The following is an 8,840-nucleotide window of genomic DNA, read 5'->3' on the forward strand; positions in this document are numbered from 1 at the left end:
CAGTGAGCTTTCAGTGTTGAACCACAAATAGTTTAAAGCAGGCCAGTGTTCTTTTTGCTCACTGCTCTTGGATTAGTAAAAGGAGAGAATTATTCTTTGTGACTCCTGATCCTTTGCTAGTCAGAATCTGTATCCTTGTTATCGAGTAGGGTGGGATGTGTCAGGTTTTAAATTATTTTTATATATTAGCCGTTTCCTAAAGAAGTCAGAGACAATCACCCTAAAATGAGTTTTTTCTCTCTTCCATTTTATGATGATGATGATGCTGAGTATGATTATTTATCATTTGATTATTCTACTGGGGGTACACTGTGACATTTACAAACGTTTCTACAATATATCAAAGTTGAATTCACTCCTCCGTCATTCTCCTTTATCTCTTCTCCTCCCATTCCTATAAGAGTTTCAACAGGTCTCATTTTTCCATTTTCACACATGAGTACATGTTATATCCACCATATACACCTCATACTCCTTTCCTTATATCCTCCCCCCCCGCCACTGTTACCAACCCCCAGACGGGACCTGTTTTACCTTCCTGTTCTCCATTTAAAAAAAAAAGACATTTCTGTTTATTTAAGATGGCTATATGGGGAGTATCACTGCAACATTTCCTTGTAAAATGGATTTCTGGTATTATTCTGCACAAATGCCATGTGTTGAAATGCCCTGTGATAGCTCCCTGTAAATGTGTGCTCTATGAAATAAACTGCATGTTTTGCTTTCATTGTAATAGTAAAACCTGCACTGGTGGTGGTGTAAAGGTGGCACCAATTGTTAACCAGGCAGTGAACACAGGCAACCAGCAAGTTCAATAAATACTGATCAGATCCAGCGATTTCCCTCTTCATCTAGTTGTCCATCAGGCAGAATTCCACTTTTAGGACAAGCAGGTGTGAGTTTTCAAACTTTGGTCTTCTGGCAGCTATTTGAATGCAAAGCAGAGTGATCTTGATCTACCGGGCTCAAGCAGTACTTCCTCTGAGCTAGTAGCTCTTCCTTGCCAAGTCTGGCACCAGATGCTGTTGATCCATCTGTTGGAACTGTGGACGTGGGTGTTCTTTTCACAACTCCAAGGTGATGATGCACGGATGACACGTGCAGGAATTTCAGATGCTCAGGGTTTTTGAACCTGCTCTGGGGATGAAAACACAGGTGGACTCCAACAGCAGAGGTCAGAAAAATTTTATTTGTAGAAAAAAGAAGAGATAGACTGCATATTGGAAAATGCAGGGGGACCCAGAAACCCGTGAGGGAAAACCCGTTAGGGGGAAGTTTAGGACAAGTGTCTGAGCTACAAGCACTAGAAGGCTTACTGTGGCCATTGCTCTGAGGCATCCTGGCCTTCCCTTGGCTACCTGATCTTACTCTTTGCTTAAGTAACCTACTGACTGGGGAGTGATGCCCCAGAGTTAGGTCACCACTCCTAAGGCCAGTCCTCCCTTTTCATAGACATATAATTGAAAGTTCTCTTGTACTGGGAGACCCAGGACAGGAGCTGTTATAAGAGCCTTTTTTAACCTGTGGAATGCATTTTCTGACTTCTCATCCCACTCAATAAAGAGCTGGGTTTCCTTCTGTGCTTCCTTAAGGATTTGATATAAGGGCCTGGCTAGGTCTGCATAGCCCAGGATCCAAATTCTACAGTATCCTGTGACCCCTCCCAAAAAAGGCCCTCAATTGCTTTAGAGTTTTAGGTAGAGGAAACGTCAGGATTGGACGGATTCTGTCTTCTCCTAGAGACCTCATTTCTTTCTCCAGGACAGGATCTAAATATGTAACCCTAGACTGACACAATTGGGCTTTTTCTTTAGAGATTTTATAACCTCTATCTGCTAAGAAGTTTAGTAAGGACTCAGTGGCTCCTGAAATGACAGGCTCATTTGGTGCACAGAGCAGGAGGTCATCTACATATTGTAGCAGAGTAGCTTGTGGATATTGCCATTCTGCCAAGTCATGGGTTAGAGTTAACCCAAAGATGTGGGGGCTGTCTCCGAATCCCTTGGGGAGGACAGTCCATGTGACCTGTCCAGACTTTCTTGTGGGGTCCTCAAAAGCAAAGATAGGTTGGCTTTTAGGGTGTAAGGGAATGCAAAAGAAGGCATCTTTTAAATTGAGGACAGAGTAGTGAGCAGTACCTGGAGATATTTGGGTTAAAAGCTTATAGGGATTTGGAACTACAGGGTGGAGAGGCACTACTGCTTCGTTGATCAGGCGGAGATCCTGGACTAGCCTCCATTTGTTAGGTCCCTTCCTGACACCGAGAATCGGAGTATTATATGGGCTGGAAGCATTCTATTAGCAGTCCCTGTCTCTTTAAGTCTTTGGTTATGGGAATTACCCCTCCTTAACTTCTGGCTTTAAAGGATATTGTTTTTGATGGGGAAACCAGGAGGGGTCCTTGAGATGAATTAGGGCTGGGGCAGCTGTTCGTGCCCGTCCCACAGTGTGTCCATCCATCCACACTGTGGGGTCTACCTGTTCCTCTATTAGGGGCAAGCAAAAGTACTCTCCTGGGGGTAAAATAGCTGTACCCCCAATTTAAATAGAAGGTCTCGCCCTTGCAGAGGAGTAGGGGTTTCTGGGACAATTAAAAAGGAGTGACAGACTGTTGGGGATATACCCAAAAGACTGTGACACAGGTTACTCCAGAGGCACCTGCACACCCATGTTTATGGCAGCGCTATTCACAATAGCCAAGTTATGGAACCAGCCAAGATGCCCCACTACTGACGAACGGATCAAGAAAATGTGGTGTCTATACACAATGGAATTTTATGCAGCCATGAAGAAGGATGAAATGTTATCATTTGCTGGTAAATGGATGGAATTGGAGAACATCATTCTGAGTGAGGATAGCCTGGCCCAAAAGACCAAAAATCGTATGTTCTCCCTCATATGTGGACATTAGTTCAAGGGCAAACACAACAATGGGATTAGACTATGAAATGAGTGAGTGAGCATTGCAGATACATGAAATATATATATGCATAAAATGTCAAGCACAATACCAGGATACCAGGATATATTATATATGCATAGATCTGATATATACTAACATATGCAATATCTTATTTATATATAATATCTTACATATATATATATACACACAGATATATATATCTCCTACAAGCCTGGTATTGCATATAAATAGACATACTTAGTATTGTATTTGTGATCATGTGTACACATTTCTAGGGGAAGAGGAAAGAAGAAAGAATAGAGAAGTGAGTCCCCCCATCTCTCCACACTAATTTAGTAAAACCATCGTTCTCAGCAAGAAAAGTGTCTCCTCTCTCCACGCTAAGACTCAGCCTTGGTGGTGGCTTAGAAATGGAGTGGGGCTGTGACCGTGGGGCTGAGCTAGCTTGTCTAAATGCAAATCTTCTCTTTCCTCATTTTTCTTTTTTTCTTGGGACTAAGGTTTGAATTCAAGGCTGTGTGCTTGCAGATCAGCTACTCTTTTGTTGGAGCCACACCTCCAGTCCATTTTGTTCTGGTTATTTTGGAGATGTGGTCTCTTGCACTGCTGGCCTTCAGCCACAATCCTCCCAATCTGAGCCTCCCATGTACCAGGATTACAGGCATGAGTCACCAGCAACTGACCCCCCATTTCCTCATTAAAAGGAAAATGAATACCTAGCCTGGTGTGCACACCTGTAATCCCAGAACTCAGGAGGTAGAGGGAGGCAGGTGGGTCCCAAATTCTGACATACTCCACAGTCTGTTTCATCTTCTCCTGGAAATGGAGTTCAGAATTATTTCCTAAACTTTGTCACATCCCCTCTTGACACACAGCTTTCAAACAACTACCTTCCTCCAAAGTGACGTAAATAAGAAGTTCTTGTGCTTACTCTGTACGTCCCTAAGACATAGCAAAGACACCAAGGGGGGACAGAGAGGAAATGGAAACATCAATTTATGCTGAGGAAAAATATCTTAAAATGGAAGCAAACAAAAAAGATGACGCCAATTTGTCAAGCAGAGCTCCTGGAAGTCGCAAGGCAGAGCGAGGCCTCTTGAATTCCCAAAGGATAACCCAGAACCAAACTTGAAAGTAAATCAGATTACCCCAAAGCCCTTGGAGATTTTCACAGGTTGACAAAAACAAAACCAAAAAATCTGAAATGTGTAATGTTCTGGCATTTTTAACTGGACTCTGCAAAGAAAGCAGATTCAAACACTGATTAGGTGACAAAGCAGTAGAAATGAAGGTGACTTGGGTTCCATTGGCCAGTGAGGACAATATTAAGGGGTTTCTGATTCCTGACCGTCCTCTCATTTACACGCATGGTTTACTGGTGAACACAGCGGACTCCATGAGGACAAGAGTACACTTCTTCCCTTCCCAGGTAGAGAGTGACTGTGTCCCCATTGTTGGTCAAAAGCAGGCAGTTCTCATTTCTCTAACTCTTGAGCCCCACGTTAACCATAAAAGATGTCTGTCCTGCAGGCAGGGTGTGAAAGCAGCATGGCGGCCCACCTCCAGGAACTCCACCCTGGTGTATTTAACAGTCCCTCTGGATCACAAGAGACTTCCGCGGCCTCCTGGGCCCCACAGGGAAATGGACTTGCGGGGTGAGGTCTGTAAGCATCCAGACCACCAGGCAGATATGCCAGCTCCCTGAGTTCTCTGCCAGCCGTGCAGAACTCAGGGCTCCGTATCAGCGGTCAGCCCGAGGCTTGCATGCTTGCTGCCGCTGGCTACGCAAATTTGGGGTGGGTTGGTAGGGAGCTTACAGAGCAAGTGGGGACCTGCCCTGCTCAGAGTGGTGAAATTTCCAAAAGTCAGCAGCAGCTCCCAAAATGCAAAGAACAGAAAGCTCCAGAGTGGAAGCAGCCCCAAAGCAGACAAGTAACACTCCTGCAAGAGACTCCTGCAAATTTACCTCATCTGAGCAGAGCTGGGGTCAGGCCCAGTGCCTCAGCCAGTGGGTGGACGCAGGTCCCGAACCATACACAGTCTGGTAGTGAGGGAAAAACACCTCCACCTGGCTGCTACACTGAGAACCTGAACCTCGAGGGCTTTGCAACTGAAAGACTGGAGGTGATTGAAACTTCCAACCAATGACTTGGCCTCAGATGTGGACAATCCAATGCAGAAACACAGGAAATATGAAACGACAAGACAACGCGGCCCCTTCAAAAGTCAGTAATTCCACGGGAGCAAACACACACGACAGTGAAATGGTGGTACACAGAGAATTAAAAAAATAAAATTTTTTAAACAATGAAATTAAAAAGTACACAAATAAATGTCTGAATAAAGTACAAGAAAGCCCAAATAAACAAGTGCATTAAATGAAAAAGACAATGCAGGAAATGAAAGAAGAATGAGTATATAAAACTTCTGAAAACAGTCAAAGTGAAATTTTTAAAATGGAAAGCTCAAAGTCAAATAAAAATCGCAGTTGAAAGCCTCTCCAGTAGACTGGATCAAATTGAAATCAGATTATGAGTGCTTGAATACAAGGTGCAGGTTAGATGTTGCAAATGAGGATAGGAAAGCATATAAAGAAGTATTAATTAACTAATACTTCTTAATATTAATGGCCTCATGAACGCCATTGAAAGATCAAACCTCTGAATCATGGGCCTGGAAGAAGAGGTGAAAGCCAAAGGCGTATAAAATGCATTCAATAAAATAATTGCAGAAAACTTCTTGTATCATGAGAAAGTGACGGTCTCCAGAAGGACAAGAAAAGCACAGAGACCATGTCATATTGTAGTTAAAATTCTAGGCATCCAGCACAGGGGAAGACTAAAGGCGCAAGAGAGAGAAACCGAGTCACCTAAAAGGCAAGCCCATCAGAATAACAATAGATTTTCAACAGAAGGTTTGAAAACAAGGAGGCACGGAATGATGTATTTAAAGTCCTGAAAGAAAGTTGATGCCCACCTGGATTTCTCTGTCCAGCAGAGCTATCCTTCATAACTGAAGGACAAGTAAAAAACTTCTATGATAAACAGAAAGAAATACAATTCATGATCACTAAGCCAGCACTGCAGAAGACGCTTACAGGAATCCCACACACCGAAGAGGAAGATAAACGCAGCCAAAAATACATAGAAGAGCACCAATCTGCCGAGACAAGCAGATAAGCAAATGGGTTGTCAAGAAGAATAAAATACAACAGAACTAGTGAAATTGCACTATTGACTACGTATCATTCAATAAGAGAGCTGGAAGTTAATGGTGTCAGCAAAATACACAGACTGGTGAATTGGGTTAAAAAATAAGCCCCGTTGATGATTTGCTTACAGAAACACACCTCGCTGGCTTAGAATCAAATTCCAAGTAAACGGGGCCTGAAGGAAAGCAGAAGCAGATAAACTGTCATCTGACAGAGCAGATTTCACACCAAAATTAGTCAGAAGGGCAAAAAGATCACTTCACGCTGATAAAGGGAACTATTGTGCAGGAGGAAGTAAGTCTAAAAAACATACATGGCACTGAACCTCAGTGCACCCCATTTCCTACAAAATACGAAAATACAGACTCCCAAACAGTAACAATGGGTGATTTTGTTCCTTCTGTCTTGCCAAAGAGATGTGGGTGAGACAAAATCAGCGAGGAAAGTTCAGAATTCAATGAGATGTGATATCAAATGGACTTCACAGACATCTACAGAATATTCCACCCAAACAGCTGCTGAACATTCATTCTTCTCAGCCCATGGAACTTTCTCCAAAACAAAAATTAGTAACAAGATGGGGGCGGAATATATAAAACCATGGAGACTGGTCAACTGACACTTGAATGATCGGTGGGTCATTGAAGAAATAAGGGAGGAAGTGAAAAAACTGCTAGAAGCAAATGAAAACAGAATCACGACTTATCAGAGCCTTGCACACACAGCAAGGCCAGGGCTAAGAGGGAAGTGATAGTTTCATTTAAAAAATCAGAGAGTCCTCAAATGAACGATGTAACAACGCACCCCAACTCTTCTGTGTCCCAGCCACGTACAAGCCATCACTTCAGAGGTAAAAGGATCCCAGCGTCATTGCCACGAGTTCTCACAATCCAGTTGGAACCGAATCTATACCACTACCTTTTGCAAGCAAACCGAAAGGTAACCAGTTTTGCCAACTTGAGAAGTGAAATTTTCTGGCTGGGTTTTCCACAAGCACTGTGTTATGGGGCAAATCCATAGGGTGACACGCACACGTAAATTACATCTGTGTTCATTTATAAGCACAATTGAGCCAATGGCAGAAAACGAATGTGCTGTAAAGGTTATAATAAAATATGATTCCATGGTAGGAACAGTTTTCTGCCTCAAGGAAATCAAACTGCAGCCACTGGCATGCACCATGTAGTGTGTGTACCCCATTTGCTGTCTTGGGACCTATGGGCACGTGTTAGAGTTGTACGAGGTCAGGGGCTCCATCGTCTCAGGTCTGCCTGTGGGTAGGAAGTGTTTCATGGATCCCTCTACTGCCCCAGTTGTCCCTCTTCCACTTTCACGACCTTGCCTTTTGCTTTGTGTGGCTTCGTCCACCTCCCACAAATGAGAAAAAAGCACGTTACACTTGTTTTTGTGGGCCTGGCTTAGAAGGAAAATACGCCACGGAGGATGGGGCATTTATGAGGATCCTCTGGAAAGGCTGTTCTGGACCACGGCTGGCCTCTGTCCTCTGTCCCTGGGAGGGAGGTTTTGTGGGGTGGGGGAGCCCGGCCAGGGTCAGCCTCATCTGCTTTTTAACTGCTACCTCTCACCAGCTGCCTCACTTTGGATAAGTGGCCTCTTTTCTTCATTCGTTCCCACACCGTTTTAAGATCAAAATGTCAATGCGTTTACATTCGCGTGTCTGTAACATCACTGAGGCAGGACGGACAGATGAGAAGAGCAAGAAATTATATCATTTTAATAAATATTTAAAGGGCCAGGCTCTGACACTGGAACGAGGAAGTAAAAACTGAAAAGTCAGGTCCCCTCCCCTCTCCTTCTAGAAGCTAAGTGACAGGGACAGGGGGACCCAAAGGAGCTGCCTGCTTCTCCTTTGGTCTTTGAGATGTTAACAAGCTCCTAGGCCCTTGAATGGGTGGAAAATACCAAGCCTGGCAGAGGGAAGTCCTACTGTCCCTGCGTTTTGGGTGGGTCGGGATGAGCCCTTGCTGTGTTACAGCCATGTCAGCCACCCAGACCCGTGATTCCGACCACCTTCATTCCCCCAGTTCCCCAGCATAAGGCCAAGGATGGGGCCGCCATTACAGATCTCTACTCCCATTTCCTGCATGGGGGCAGAGCATGCCTCTCTCTCTCTCTCTCTCTCTCTCTCTCTTTCTCTTTTTTCCCCATTTCTCCCCACTGTTATCCTGTTGTACTAAATTTCCTTCCTAATGAATTTTACTACATCTTGCTTTTGCATCTTGCTTGAATTCTTTTCCTGCCAGACACAAAAGCCAAGGTATTTATCAGTACTGCTCTTCTGGTAACAGCACCATATAAATGATATATTCGTAGATTTGGATTTTCCCTATTGTTTGGCACCACTAAAAACTTCTCTATGCATTACAGTGTACTGAAACTTGGGCATCTTTCTAGAACGATTCCATTTTGAAGCGGAAGAAACTAACGGCCTCAAGGACCAAATGGTTCGATCAAATAGCGCTTTTTTGGGCATCGGTCCAATCACAGATGTTCATTTGAATGATTTCCGTGACTCTGATTCCCAGCAGAAGAATTTACAGTTCTTTAAGGAAGAAAGAGTTGGGAAGAGGGAAAGCGTGGCAGGTTGTGAAAGGCGACAGTTTGGCCGTGGGTTAAATTGGGCTGGGGCTGTGGTGTTGAAGAGGATGTGGTCCATGGCTGCAGTGTGATGCTGGAATCCGAGGG

This window comes from Castor canadensis, chromosome X (assembly GCF_047511655.1).
Source record: "Castor canadensis chromosome X, mCasCan1.hap1v2, whole genome shotgun sequence".
Lineage (NCBI taxonomy): Eukaryota > Metazoa > Chordata > Mammalia > Rodentia > Castoridae > Castor > Castor canadensis.